We start from the raw sequence: 14,005 nt of genomic DNA on the forward strand, positions 1-14,005 counted from the left end.
CTCTCTTTTGTTTCTTAGGATGAGCTCCTTGAATCAGGCATCAGCTTGTGCTCTTGGGCCTCCGTGACTTCCATACCTTGCTGGTGCAGTCCAGCTGGCTCAAAGCATGTGTGCAACAAGCCCCTCATGTTCTACATCTACCTGCATAGACACATCCCTTAAATTGAAACCAAAACAGAATATCCATGCTGTTCATTTCCTCTAAGTCCTTTCTTTTACTAAGTTGTTTTAATTTTGCAGAGGACCAAGTCATGCCCTGTGTAAATATTTGGTCTTCTCTCAAAACATCCAGGTGATCCTAAAAAAGCCACAGTTGATACTTTGGTATCAAGGTTAAAATTTCTACAACTCCTGCTGATATTTGTTTTACTGGGGTATTGTGTTTGCTACTGGTACTTAGGTTAAGCACTAGCATTTTTAAATGAAATTGACATTCCTAAAAGAATTGACAGTGAAAAATGATATTTTACCAGTGCAAGGGAGTGATATCAACAGTCATACAATCTTATCTGGTATTTGAAAGTAGACAAAATTGTTTATAAATAATCTTGAACAACTGTAGGGAGCTAATTTCTTTCAAAGACCAGAGTGCTTCTTAATAATTAGTTTTTTCTTCCAATGAGAGGAATTTTTATGAATTTAACTACTAGGAAAAGGAATCTAATATGATATAAAAAGTCCATAGAGCTCTGTGAGTCTCATTCAGTCTCAATAAAGCCAGATAATTTCCACTGACTTCAGAAGATAATGAATCAAACTCCTGCTAAACATGACATAATGACATCTGTCACCATGTGCATGTGCACAGAATATTGTTGTCTTATTTAGGTTATTCATTATTTCTTAGGGACCCCTGGTGGCCTAGTGGTTAGGATGCGGCACTCTCACCGCTGCGACCCAGGTTCAATTCCCAGTCCCCCGGGCAGATGGAGCTCGTTAGGCCTGTGAGACCATCCATCTATGAGAAGGTCACTCTAAACAAACCTACGTCCTGAGGACCTCACTGCCATTGTCCAAGCTTGCTTGGCCCCGGTAGATGAACCTTAGGATTAAAGGGTGGGCTCAGTTCAGCGCATGCTGTGTCTCACCTAAAAAATCCATTGTGCAGGCTTGAAAGGTAAAAGACCTTTCCCAAAAAATCTTTGTTTGCGAAGACTGGCCATTATTATTATTATTACTATTATTTCTTATCACCTTATCATCCTGTATAAACTAGTGTGTGTTAGAACATAGCTTCTTTTTAGTTATTTTAGATGCCTAGTAACTCAACTTCTGCAGTCACCATGAAGTCTGTCACACAGGGAGTGTATTTTAGATTTTAAGATGGATGAATGAACGCTTTAGACTACCTTTAGCCTGAAGCCCTGTCTTGCAATAGGGGTCAAAAGGCTTTTATACACTATACCATCCAGTTTGGGATTAAAATAAAGAAGATGGTCTAGCTTAATCTATCAAAGAGGAAACATCCGTATCTTAGCAATACACGTGTGTCATGAAGTTGTATAAATATTAGTTAGTAATTAGGAGCAGACTGTTACCAGCTTAGTTTTTGTTCTTTGTAGAAAAAAGTTGAGGTACTGGAGTGTGTCAAGAGAAGGGCAACAGAGATGGTAAAGGGTCTGAAGCATGGGTCTTATAAGGAACAGCTGAGTGTGTTTAGATTGGAGAAAAGGAGGCTTAGGGGACACCTTATTGCTGTCTACACCTACATTAAAGGAGTCTAGCAGATTGGGGATTGGCCTCTTCTCCCAGGCATCTAGTGACAGGATGAGAGGAAGTGGCCTCAAGCTGCCCAGAGGGTGTTTAGGTTGGATATTAGTGAAAAATACTGAAAGAGTGGTTAAGCATTGGAACAGGGTCCTTGGGGAAGAGACTTACATCTCTGTAAGTGTTCAAAAAATGAGTAGACATGGCACTTTGTTATATAGTTTAATGTCCAGGGCAGTATTCAGTCAAAGGTTGGACTTGATGATCTTGCAGGTCTTTTTCAACCTTGATGATTCTATGATTCTCTTCTATGATAAGTATATTTTATTAGCCTCACATTTTTGTATGTAATAAGTATGATAAAAATGCATGAAACAAGAAATCGACATATAATTTTGTACCCTGTCACTGAAAACAGTGAAGAAATCTGTTGTATTCCATTGTAAGTTCTTATATTTGTTGCAAAAGGATTTTTTGCATGTTGTACTGCTCTCTGCATAATTAGAGAAAGGAAATGTAAAAAATATTGTATTAGTATAAGTAATAGGTATAACCACACAAATTAACGTGGCTATAACCTAATCCTAGTGTCAGATATGTTTATGCATTTTGTGGCATGAAAAATCATTGACTCAAGTCATTCATATTTTTTGAGGACAAAACTCAAGGAAAGAAAAAGGCACTTTTCTCTGTCTTTCTTTTAAAGATCTCTTTTCAAGATCTCTTTTCAAGATGACGTTTAAAGTTGCAAGGACAATTTGATCTGCAGCTACCAGAAAGTGTTTTTTTAGATTAGTTTCTTGGTTTAGCATCTCTTCTTCTAATTTAAAATAACTTTTTACCCTTGTTTTCCCTTTTGAAGAAAGAGCTGGTGTCGCACAACCAAAAACCTTATATCATGTTGAAGTAGCAGTCCTACTGTGCAAATTTTATAATTGTAAATTACCTGAAAGATATCAAAGAAACCAAATATATTCCACTCTCAGCATTTGATTTCTCTCTCCACAGGAGATCTTATGTTATGTCTACATTGCGACTAGAGGCATGATTGCAGCAAATATACTTAAACTTGCTTTCATACAGCTAGCCAAAGCAATCATTCTACAAAAGTCATACCTGTAGTTAAGTTTCTGAAAGTATGCTCTCATAGGTCCACATAGAAATGTGAGCTGATAACTTTTGACTGCTTTACACTGCTAAATGTAATCTATATTAGGTATACCTTTTTAGACGGCACTCATACGCCTCATGTGAAGGGTCGGCATGACCTTAGATATATATACAGGTTCTGATAATACTGGCCTGAAGGTGATTTAAAAAAGACTTATTTTGTAGCCATAGTATTTTGTGTTTGTTACAATCACAATGGAAGTAGAATAGGTAAGGGAGACATTTTTTTAATTTTTGAAAAAAGAGGCATACCCTATAAAAAATTGTAGTCTATGTCACTGCTATTATAATAATCAAACTGTAGGAAGAGATGCTTCAGCAAAGGCCCTTTTTTTTTTCAAACCAGAAAAAGAATGTTGAGGAAGTTGTCTTGAAAGATTATTTGAGGAGGTGATGACTTTTTAATTTCCAGTCAATATTTAGCATTACTTTGCAGTACAATTTGGAAGAAGAATGACATATAGTGGCTTCTGCAACGGTTATTTTCTCTGCTGAAGACACTTAGTGAGATATTGCATAACATAAATAAGTTATTTTCGTATACTGCATCAATAATGTGTTAAGATATTATGATATATATTCTTCTATAATCAATGACTTTTAAGACATTCTTCATCAGAAGCTTTTTCATTAGAAATAATTTAATTGTCCCTGTCATGACCGTACCCAGATTCTTTTTTTGTTTTTACCGTTAATAATGTGATTTTTTTCCTCTTTCAAAATTTAGTAGGAATGAAATAGTCAAATTTAATAGTAAACAGAGAGATTGGAATTAAAAGGTATGATTTTTTTCAAAGCCTGAGTTCCCATCACCTTTAGTAATCCTTTCTAAGCATAATATATTTGCAAACAGTGGAGTTTTCATCTCAGTGATTAATCTAATAGGGGAAAAATCTTCAAAATACTTCTCAACTTTCTCCCTTTAATATCTCAGTAAGGCTTTTCACTTGTTTATTTTTAAACATATTTATTAATGATTTTTTTTGCATTCAAATAATGTTATTTTATAATAGCTATTTAAGATTCTTTCTACTCCTGGTACCTCCACTTGTCTTCTCTAAAAGAATCATTTGGATTTTTACTTCTGTTATTTAAACTACAATTAGATACCACGGTAACACATCAATCTACTATTCAATTCTATTGATATAATTTAGAGAAAAATATCAATAACTGTATAGAAAACAATTAGTTATTCAATTCTTAGTTCTCTTGCTGTTAATAACTTTAATTCTCTGTGAAATAAAATCTCTACAGTCAGCTGAATTTCTTACAACACTTGTTCAAGTATTGTAAGAAGTGACATCACGATTTCACTAGATATTCACATTTTTAAAAGTATCAATTTATTTAAAAGATTCTCCTATATATAGGTTGGGAGATTAATTTTACATACATTAATATAGTTATTAAATGTTGATTAAAATGGTTACTGGTTAATATGGTTATTATAAAAAGTTGGTTAAAGGCATTTGAGAAATAGTTATTAGTCTAGGAGAAGCATAATGATTTTGATAGAAGCAGTGGTAGCTTAGTTAAGACAACTTAATTTTCTGTTGAAAGGTGGAAGTTCTGGTGGGAAAATTCTCTACCACTTCCTAATGTGGGCACTTTCATAATCATTACCATTAGTTAGTTTATGTGGGTATTGAATTTCTGTAGTCACATGCGCAGTGCACCACTGCTTAGACCACCAGTGAAGCTGCTGTCCCAGTCTCCTGTTAAGGTGCCACAGCGCACTCCTGCCCATGACAACTCCCCAAGGAACCTGACTTTCTGACCATCTTCTTTCCAAATGTCTTTCCAGCTGCCACATGACCTTCCTTCCCTCCCAGCCTGTTACTGTCTTTAGAGAAGGAAGCAGAACAAATCACCATTAGTAGATTTGTGCCCTCTGAAAATCTGTTATTGCTCAGCCATTTCATCACACAACAGGCTGGTGCTGGGGGTGTGCCTGTGTGTGTGTGTGTGTGTGTGTATGCAACACTGTGCAGTCACTCCTGTCAGTGCGTTTAGAGAGCATGTCTCAAGCCCCCGACATTTCATGCCTCATGTAGATTAAGAAGCAGATTTTGCTAGACTACTTGATCTACTTGGTAGAGAAAAAAAAATGTGTCAGGCAAAAAGACATATTTTACTACAGCCAAGTGGGGTCATACTCAAAAATTCCACTAGAAAGACAGACACATACTAATTTGAAAACAGGCATATTTGTTTCTTCCTATGTATTTCCAGAATTAGGACTTCGATGCTTCTATGTAAAGCAATCAGGAATTTTGAAAATTAGAATTTTTAAAAGACAAAAGTTTTAAAAAAAGCTAGAAAAATAAAGGTCTTTATCAACAACCTTATAAGACAATAAACAAACATATGAATCAATGTAGCTAACACACTCTGAAATGGAAGGAACTGTTAAAATTGATTTATAAATCGTAGAAATTACTTCTGAGGAGCCTCCTTGGGGAAATTAATGCTCAGACCTCTCCTAGAATAAAAAAATATTTGTCTGCCTGCTTCCTCTTCTTGATATTACTAATGGTGAGGTTGTGAAATTCATCATCATGGCTAGACTTCACGAAAAAGATTTGGGAAGTACTCTACCCACACTTACTACAAGCTCACTGGTGGTTAAAAAGGACAATGCGAGATAGACAAGTCCGGTTGCAAAAGGCACAGCAGAAAGACTCCTTAGGTGGTATCGACAAGACATGATTCTTTCTATGTTGTCTTTTCTCCTCTAGAGTGATCCTGCATACATTCTCAAAAGAAGCAGCAGCGTTACAGATAATGTGTCTCCAAACCTCCTGATTGGGGGTGTAACATTTTTGAGTTTAGGCCTTCCTTCCTGGTTGTCGGGAAGGAAGGAAGGAAGTATTCCATCCTATTCCTTTACGTAATCCAACATATAAATACACAGAGAGAGAAGCCTCTTCCTCTCTTCCCTTCCGGGGAGGTTTGGAGACAGCAGACTCCCCCAGGCCGGTCTTGCTCCTGTGGGGGGAGTTGAGGCCTGGCCGGGCCTACGGGGCCTGTTGTTCCTGCTGATCCAGGGTCCAGTAGCGTGGCGGCGGTGTTTGGATGATTCTGTTATCACAAGGAAAGTAGTAACATATTCTTTTGCTAATTCTTTACTTTGCTAGATCCTGAGGGGTTTTTTTGATTGTGTATATCTGTTTTGTTTTTGGTTTTTCGTCCTTTTTCCCCTTTCCTTTTCCCTTTCCCTTTTGGGATTGTATATAGTATTTCAAATGTATATAACTGTAATATACATAAATACATAGATTTTAATATAGTTTGGCTAGTCTGGATCTTTTCATAGTTTTTTATTTCCTCTTTTGCTCTTTGCTGGAGGTTTTTGTGCTGGGTCTTGGGGACTTGGCGGGGAGCCAAATAAAACTTAGACAGGAGGCCAGAGTAGACCAATAATGATGATTGATATGGCTAAGGCTGAGACATTATTTCAGGAAGTCCTTGTATCTCCTCTTTGGGGCTCCTCTCTTGCGACAGCCAGTGGCAAGTTCACCATAGAGCACGATCTTAGGGAGGCGGTGGTCCTTCATCCTGGAGACGCGTCCTGCCCAAAGCAGCTGTGTTCTCAGCAACATGGCCTCAATACTCGTAACTGCTGCCTGTTCTAGAACAGACGTATTAGTCACATAATCTGACCAGTGGATGTTTAGGACTGTACAGAGGCAGCATTGATGGAAGTGTTCTAAGAGTCGTAGGTGGTGGCGGTAAATGACCCATGATTTGGACCCATATAAAAGAGTAGACAGCACAATGGCTCTGTGAACACTGATCTTTGTACTTTTCTTCAGGTGTTTATTTCACCAAACTCTTTTATGGAGTTTTCCCAAAGCTCTGTATACCTTTGCTAACCTGTTGTCTACCTCTTCATCAATCTTACCATCCGAGGAGATGATACTTCACAGGTAATTAAACTGCTGGACTGATTTGAGCTCTGATTGGCCAATGGTGATATGGGGATGATGGAAAACTTCCTGAGGTGCAGGTTGATAGAAAACTTCTGTCTTCTTCAAGCTGACTTCCAGCCCAAAAAGCTCAGCAGCCTCTGCAAAGCAGGATGCTAAATGCTGCAGAGCTACTTCTGTGTGGATAACAAGGGAGGCATTGTCAGCATAAAGCAGCTCCCAGACAACATGATTTAAGGTCTTAGTGTGGGCCTTCAGTCACCTTAGGTTGAATAGGCTTCCACCGGTACGATGTTGGATGTAGATACCATTTTCTTCATCGAGGTCTGCTGTGGCCCTTTGGAGCATCATGCTGAAAAAGATTGTGAATAGAGTTGGTGCAAGAACGCAACCTTGTTTCACACCATTAGTTATTTGAAAGGGCTCAGAAAGTGCATTGCCATGTCTGACTTGGCTGCACTGATCCTCATGAAGTAAGATGATCATTTTAAGGAACTAGGGGGGACATCCTAAACGTTCCAAAATCTGCCACAGACCTTTTCTGCTCACACTATTGAAAGCTTTGGTGAGATCAACAAAGGTTACATAGAGTCCTTTGTTCTGTTCCCTGTACTTCTCTTGAAGTTGTCTGAGAACAAATACCATGTCTGTGGTACTCCTGTTGGCTCTGAAACCACATTGGCTTTCAGGTAGAAGTTCTTCTGCTATAGTGGGCATTAGTCTGTTCAAAAGTATTCTTGCAAGGATTTTACCAGCAGTGGAGAGCAGAGTAGTACCTTGGTAACTTGAACAATCTGATTTATCCCCTTTCTTCTTATACAAGGTGATGATGACTGCGTCACGAAGGTCTGATGGTAGTTCGCCTAGCTCCCAACAGTGCATCACAAATTAGTGAAATGGAGTGCCTGGCCTCCATGCTTCCAGACTTCAGGTGGAATTCCATCAACCCCAGCTGCCTTGACAGTTTTCACCTGCTGTATGGCCTTAATAGTTTCTCCCACAGTAGGGGCAATATCTGAAGGGGACAAAAGCCAGCTCTCAGCAAAAGGAGGCTCGGTGAAGCTGAATCACAAACCTTGGAAAACAAGGCTGGCAAACACCTCGTGATTCAAGAAGTTCGGACCCCTGTCCTGAGACCTGCTAATGTGCAACCCGGAGATATAAACCTGGCTCCAAGAAGAATTAAGAAAGGACTTTTTGAGATGATTGTTAAAATCATGTCTAAACCCCTGTAATCCCTCTATCCCCCATGTAATCCTACTAGAAGAAAAATTAACTATTTGGAAACTACAGCAAAAATTTGTGTAACTCCCCAATTAACATAGCACCGTCCCCTTCATTAACATGTCCAGCCAGAGATGCCATTAAATTGTGTTCTCGTGCCCAATAAAGTATTCCAGTTTCCCCAACTGGGATCGCGTCTAGTTTTTATTTTTCAGACCGCCACTATATCCAATTAATTTTTCTCCAGTTGTTGTGTAATGTACTAAATTACTGAGTCTTGAACTACATGGCTAGTACTGAAAAGAATCTGAAAGTGTTCAGACCATCAATTCAGAATAGAAATTTTGTCTGTGAGAAGCATTTGACCATCTGCACTGAGTAGGGGGCTTTGGACCTGATGTGTAGGTCTTTATGCTGTTTTCAAAGCCTTGTAGAATCCTCTGTGATCACCTGTATCTGCGCAGAATTGAATTTTTTCTGCTAGATTGACCCACCACTTGTTCTGGATGTCACAAAGTTTCTGTTGGAGCTTGCTACATGCAAGATGAAAGGTTGCTTCTCTTACACAACAAGATGGCAGTGCAAGGTGTGCTTGGTGAGCAGTTCTCTTTTTCCTCAATAATTCCTGGATCTCTTGATTGTTTTCATCAAACCAGTCCTTGTTTTTATTGAAGAAGAACCCTAAGTATTCTTCAGAGGACTGTAGGATGCTATTTTTAATATGTTACCAAAGTGTTTTGGGAGAGGGATCTATGGCATGATTTTTGAGCCTAGTCGGAAGATTTGCCTGGAATCTGTCTCTCACTGTAGCTGTTTGAAGATTGTTAACTTGGAGTCTCCTCCTTGGAATACTGCCCCTTTTAGATTTGAACTTAAGGTGGAAGTTAAGTTTACAATGCACAAGTCGATGGTCTGTTTGGCATTCTGCACTAGGCATCACGCGGGTGTGATGAACATCGTGAACATCTCTCTGTCGCACCAGGACATAATTAATGAGGTGCCAATGCTTAGATCTAGGATCCATACAGGTTGTCTTCAAACTATCTTTCTGTTGAAAGATAGTGTTGGTGATGGCGAACTGCTGCTCCGCACAGAACTCTAGCAGAAGGCATCGTGTGAAATTAAGTCCATTCTAATGATCCAAATGCTTTTGCATCTTTTTTTTGGTGTATACATTAGTCTCTCACTTATTCAAAATGAGTGCACTTTACAATAAACTCAGTAATCATTTTTAAAAACTAGAAATTCTAAAACTAAATGATTCTTCCTCAGTGATCAAGAACAAAGAAACTGAGTTGCTCTTTTCTCAAATATAGATCTCATCTGAGCAAGCAAGAGACTGTCTTTGCTCTGATAGTCTATTATTGGCTGTTGAAATCTAGCAAATAATGCACTAGCACTTGAAATTGGCAAGCTCTGTGTACTCCAGTTTGTAAAACCAGGTAGCATTTTGTTACCCGTGCCATATGACAGGGAGTCACAGATACTATTTGATCCTGGTACCAATTAATTTGATTGAAAACTGTCAACAGTACATTTGGTTATCAATGAAAAGTGATTATTCAGTAATGAAAGACATTTGTTAGAAGTAAAAAAAAAAAATTTAAAAATGTATCCCAGAATAAGTAACATTTCTAAGCATTTAATTTGATTTTAACTCATGTTTCTTCTGTTTAACTTAAATACCCATTCATCTTGCAGATGATGTGTTGGAAACAAATAACCTGATTGTTTTTTCTGTTTACTCATAGAATAAGAGTTCCAATATCCTAATGGTTTAGCAAAAGATTCATTCTGAGATTTCATGGATTAGCAGAAAGATTTTCATTTAATACACTCATCATAAGGCAGCAACAAGCAATAATAGCACATAGTACTTTTCATTTTTAAGATACTTTAAACATCGATTAATTAATTGGACAATGTCATTGATGTTAATAGCAGATATTCACTAGCAGAGAACACTGCCTTCAGTGCAATTCCAACTGAGTATGCAGCATTTTCTCTCACGCAATATTGCAAAAGAGCACAAAAAGTGCTACAAGGGCAAGACTGGATCATATTGAAGTCAACTGCAAGATCTGTTGAGGCAGTGTACCTCTTTTTTGTGTGGTCTTATATATTGAAATGCAGAGGGCATATTAACACATTGATGTATAGTTGAGGTCTCTGTGAACTGTGTACTCTATGTGCTACAAGAATAACATTTTGCAGAAGACTTAGAAGGGCAGTATGACGGCAGCATGAATCATTTCATAAATATGATGTGCTCTGTTATCTAATGGTTAGAAATTTCTAAAAAAATTGTTCAAATTACATTACTGGTATTCCTAACATACAGACAGATTATCTCTTTTAAAACTAGGTGGTTTGTTGAGCAAGAGTAGTAAAAGGATAAGAGTTTTTATAGCCGGTGATGTATGAGAAACATTCCAGTCAGCTTTGTTTTCCCTCCTGATAACCTGCATCCCTTAGAGCTAGACCACCGAAGGTCAGTTTTGATGTGAGTGCGAAGTGAGACTCACACTCAGTCTTTTGGATATATAGCAAAAACATTCACCCCTCTATAACTGTGCCTTTTTAATGAAGTGTGTGTACCTTTTTGCAATATGTGTGGACAAGCTTGGACAAAACAATTTTATTTAAAAATAAAATTTAGTTTTATAGAGTTTTCTGACTACTAAATTCACTTTGGAAGCTGTTTTCATTAGCCTGATCTCACTGAACATCTGTTGAGAAATTGAAGTTCCTATATCTCCTCTTTTTTTCTGGGGAATTCTGTATTGGAATTTCCCCATCACTGGCCTTTTATCATTCTCCCACTTCCTGGCTTTTGTAAACTTCAGTTCTTTCCTTTGCGCACCCTGGAAGGTGTGAAATTTTACAGTGTGACTGTGTTTTACTCAGATTTTTATTGCATGGACCTGAAAATAACCTGATGCAAGGGCACAACTCAGAATGTATAGTTGAGTGAAGACACTGCACCAAATTGGTTTTGCAACGGATTCATGTACACTTGAGTATTTTGAGACACTTCCTCTGCCTTCAACCAATATTTTCTGATCCCATTGGCCAGTTTTGACAAAATTTGTCACTTCAGACTATTTAAATATTATTTAAATATTTATGAAAATAGATAGTTGTATAGAGAAAAGAAATCCTATTAATGTTCCCATGAAGAAAAATGCTAATAAGATCTCTTTTTAGCATACATGAGGGAATCCAACAAAATATTTGTTTTGAAATAAGGACATATGAATATTACATTCCCTCCCTGTAAGGCATTAGTATGTCTAAAGTTTCAAGGAAAGTTATCTTTGATTTTTCATGACATCAGTGCACTTCAAATGAACTTTTGGTCATTAGCTTCACAGAGCTACCAGCTGATTTTCTCACTGCCAAGTGATTTAGGCAACTCTGGTAATTGCAGTTTTTACAAAAATGAAATTGTTTGAATCACAGGCTTCCACACATCTTGACTAAATCCAGTTACTTCCAATTTTGTAAAGCATGATTTTTCATTTTTTCATCTTTGGACTTTTCTAAACTAAAAAGTTGCACTGATATAATTTGAACTGGCTTTACTATCTGCAAAGTTGAAGTATTTCTGCATAAGTTTGCTTATTTACAATATTATTTTACCCTAAAAAAAAAAGTCAGAAGAATTCTATAAATCCTAGCTGGATTTAATCCTTATGCATTCCTTCCAATTTAATATATTCCATGAGTCTATGATTTCTTTCCTAACTACTATAAATCATCATTGCTAGCTAACTTAATTGTTTTAGTCAAAAACTTCAGCCATAATTCATTGTTTTAACTACATCAACAAAATTTCACTGCTGAGATAATGAAATTTTTTTCATTTTAAATATAATACATTTCATGATTACACTCTGTATGTGGTATGTCTCTTTGTTTCCCCGGAGGGAAGATACATTAAATTTATTAAATTCCTACAAGTTTCATGAAAACAGCTGTATAGTAAACAAATGCTGTTAGTGAGCAACAAGCTGAGCCTGACTTATTGCGTATGTCAGATTATAATTTTTGCTCTCCCACTTATTGCACATACATGTAGCATACTCTCCCATACAAGCAGGGGGTTAATGGTATATTTCCACTGTATTCAGTTGACTTGTCTATTTTTTACTCTCTGTTTTTCAACTTCCTCGTTTTACTCTATACTCTGCCTACAGTTTCATGATTTGTAATTTCTTGGCTTGATCTTTACATTTCAGTCTATACCTGGATGACAGTAGAAGCCACCCAACAGATGTACTTCCTGAGAACCTGTATGACTCATCCGCATCAGGTCTTTTTCCTCCCTGTGAGTGCGTATTGAACAAAACAGTCATTGTGCAAATTTACTTATTTGTAATTAGCTATTTTTATGATTTTTTTTTAGCTGTCAGTAGAACGTAGGTTACATATGATAATTCCTAGCATGAGATTCCAGTGCTCTGAGGTAGGACAACCAGATTGCAGTTTGTTAAGCCTTTATGTCCTTCACAGATGATTCTTAAGTGTAATGAAATGCACATAAAGATAATAAACATTTCTATGGATTATCTCAATTATATTTGTGTTTGCTTTCATTTGTCAATACAACGGCAATTCGCTACATAGTACATATATTGTCTGAGTTCAAGAGGTGTTTGGACAATGCTTTCAGGTACACGATGTGATTCTTTGGGTGTCCTGAGCAGGGTCAGGAATTGCACTTGATGATCCTGATGGGTGCCTTCCAACTCAGCATATTCTATGATTCCTCACAGCAGCACACTTTGGCTTTTTTTTTTTCCTGAAGCTATAGTGATTTTTTTTAACAGTTTTGAAAACATATTAATAATTTCTTAAAAATTTTTCATTAAATTTTTTCTTACCTATTTTTTCCATTGATCAAGCTTCTTTTGGCTTAAACCCTGCTTCCAAAAGTGCCCTCTGTGTGGGAACTGAAGAACATGGAACACAACTTCTTACCATCAGGGTTTGACAAAGTACTAGCAAAGTGGAAGAGTGCTTCTCAATTAAAAGTGTATCTCCAGTATTCCTAGGAAAAATTAATTATATACCCCAAAGGGCTGCAAGAAAACCCATCACAATTTTCCTCTGGTTCTGGGCATAGGGCAATAGCTGCTGATGGTTATGATGACAGCCCTACCTCCCCTGGAACGCCTGCATAGTGAATGAAACTCACTGGCTCTAGTCAGCCTCAATTACCATTTTCCTTTCCCGTGTATATCCCCTGAGACAATACCAGGCAGAAGTCAGAAGATAACTTATTCCAGAGACTGTTCCCAATAGGCAGCATGGATAGGATGTCACTAAGCTGAGCTCTTTCTACTCTGTGTCATCTTCCAATAATATGCTCCCACCAGGCTTTGCAACCTCTAAACACTCTTGTGCCCTCAGACCATACCATGACACAGGTAACAGATGCATTCAGTGTTATTACATGAAACAGCAATGTTCTAATGAACTACAGCACACTCCTCATATTGTTGCATTCAAAATAAACTGGAAAGATCAAACAAAAAATGCTTATCTGGAGTCGAGGGAGGCAAGGATGGGATCAGAATTACCTAGAGCCAAATGCTATGAAATGTGGACACAACCACTCAGTGCTGTCTGGCCTCAGTGTCAAAACCAGTCCCTAGGCCTTTCAGCACTACAGAATCCTTTTTTAGGAATATGAAGGCAGCTTCTTGGCTACCATCTTTCATCCTCCATCTCTTGCACTACCCAGTCTTACTGCTTTCAGGCAGAACCTTGGTTAACAAAACCTTCCAGATCAACTGTTCTTAGCCAACAGATACGACTGTGTTCTTCCCTTTGTGAGGCTGTAGTTGGTGATGAACAGAGTAAATGGAGAGTTCTTCATCATCATCATCATCACCATTGTCATCAATCTTCATCATCATCAATCTTCATAATAACAACATCACGTTCAAGCATTGCATTGAAGAAAA

This window comes from Neopelma chrysocephalum, unplaced genomic scaffold (assembly GCF_003984885.1).
Source record: "Neopelma chrysocephalum unplaced genomic scaffold, ASM398488v2 Primary Assembly neopelma1_59, whole genome shotgun sequence".
Lineage (NCBI taxonomy): Eukaryota > Metazoa > Chordata > Aves > Passeriformes > Pipridae > Neopelma > Neopelma chrysocephalum.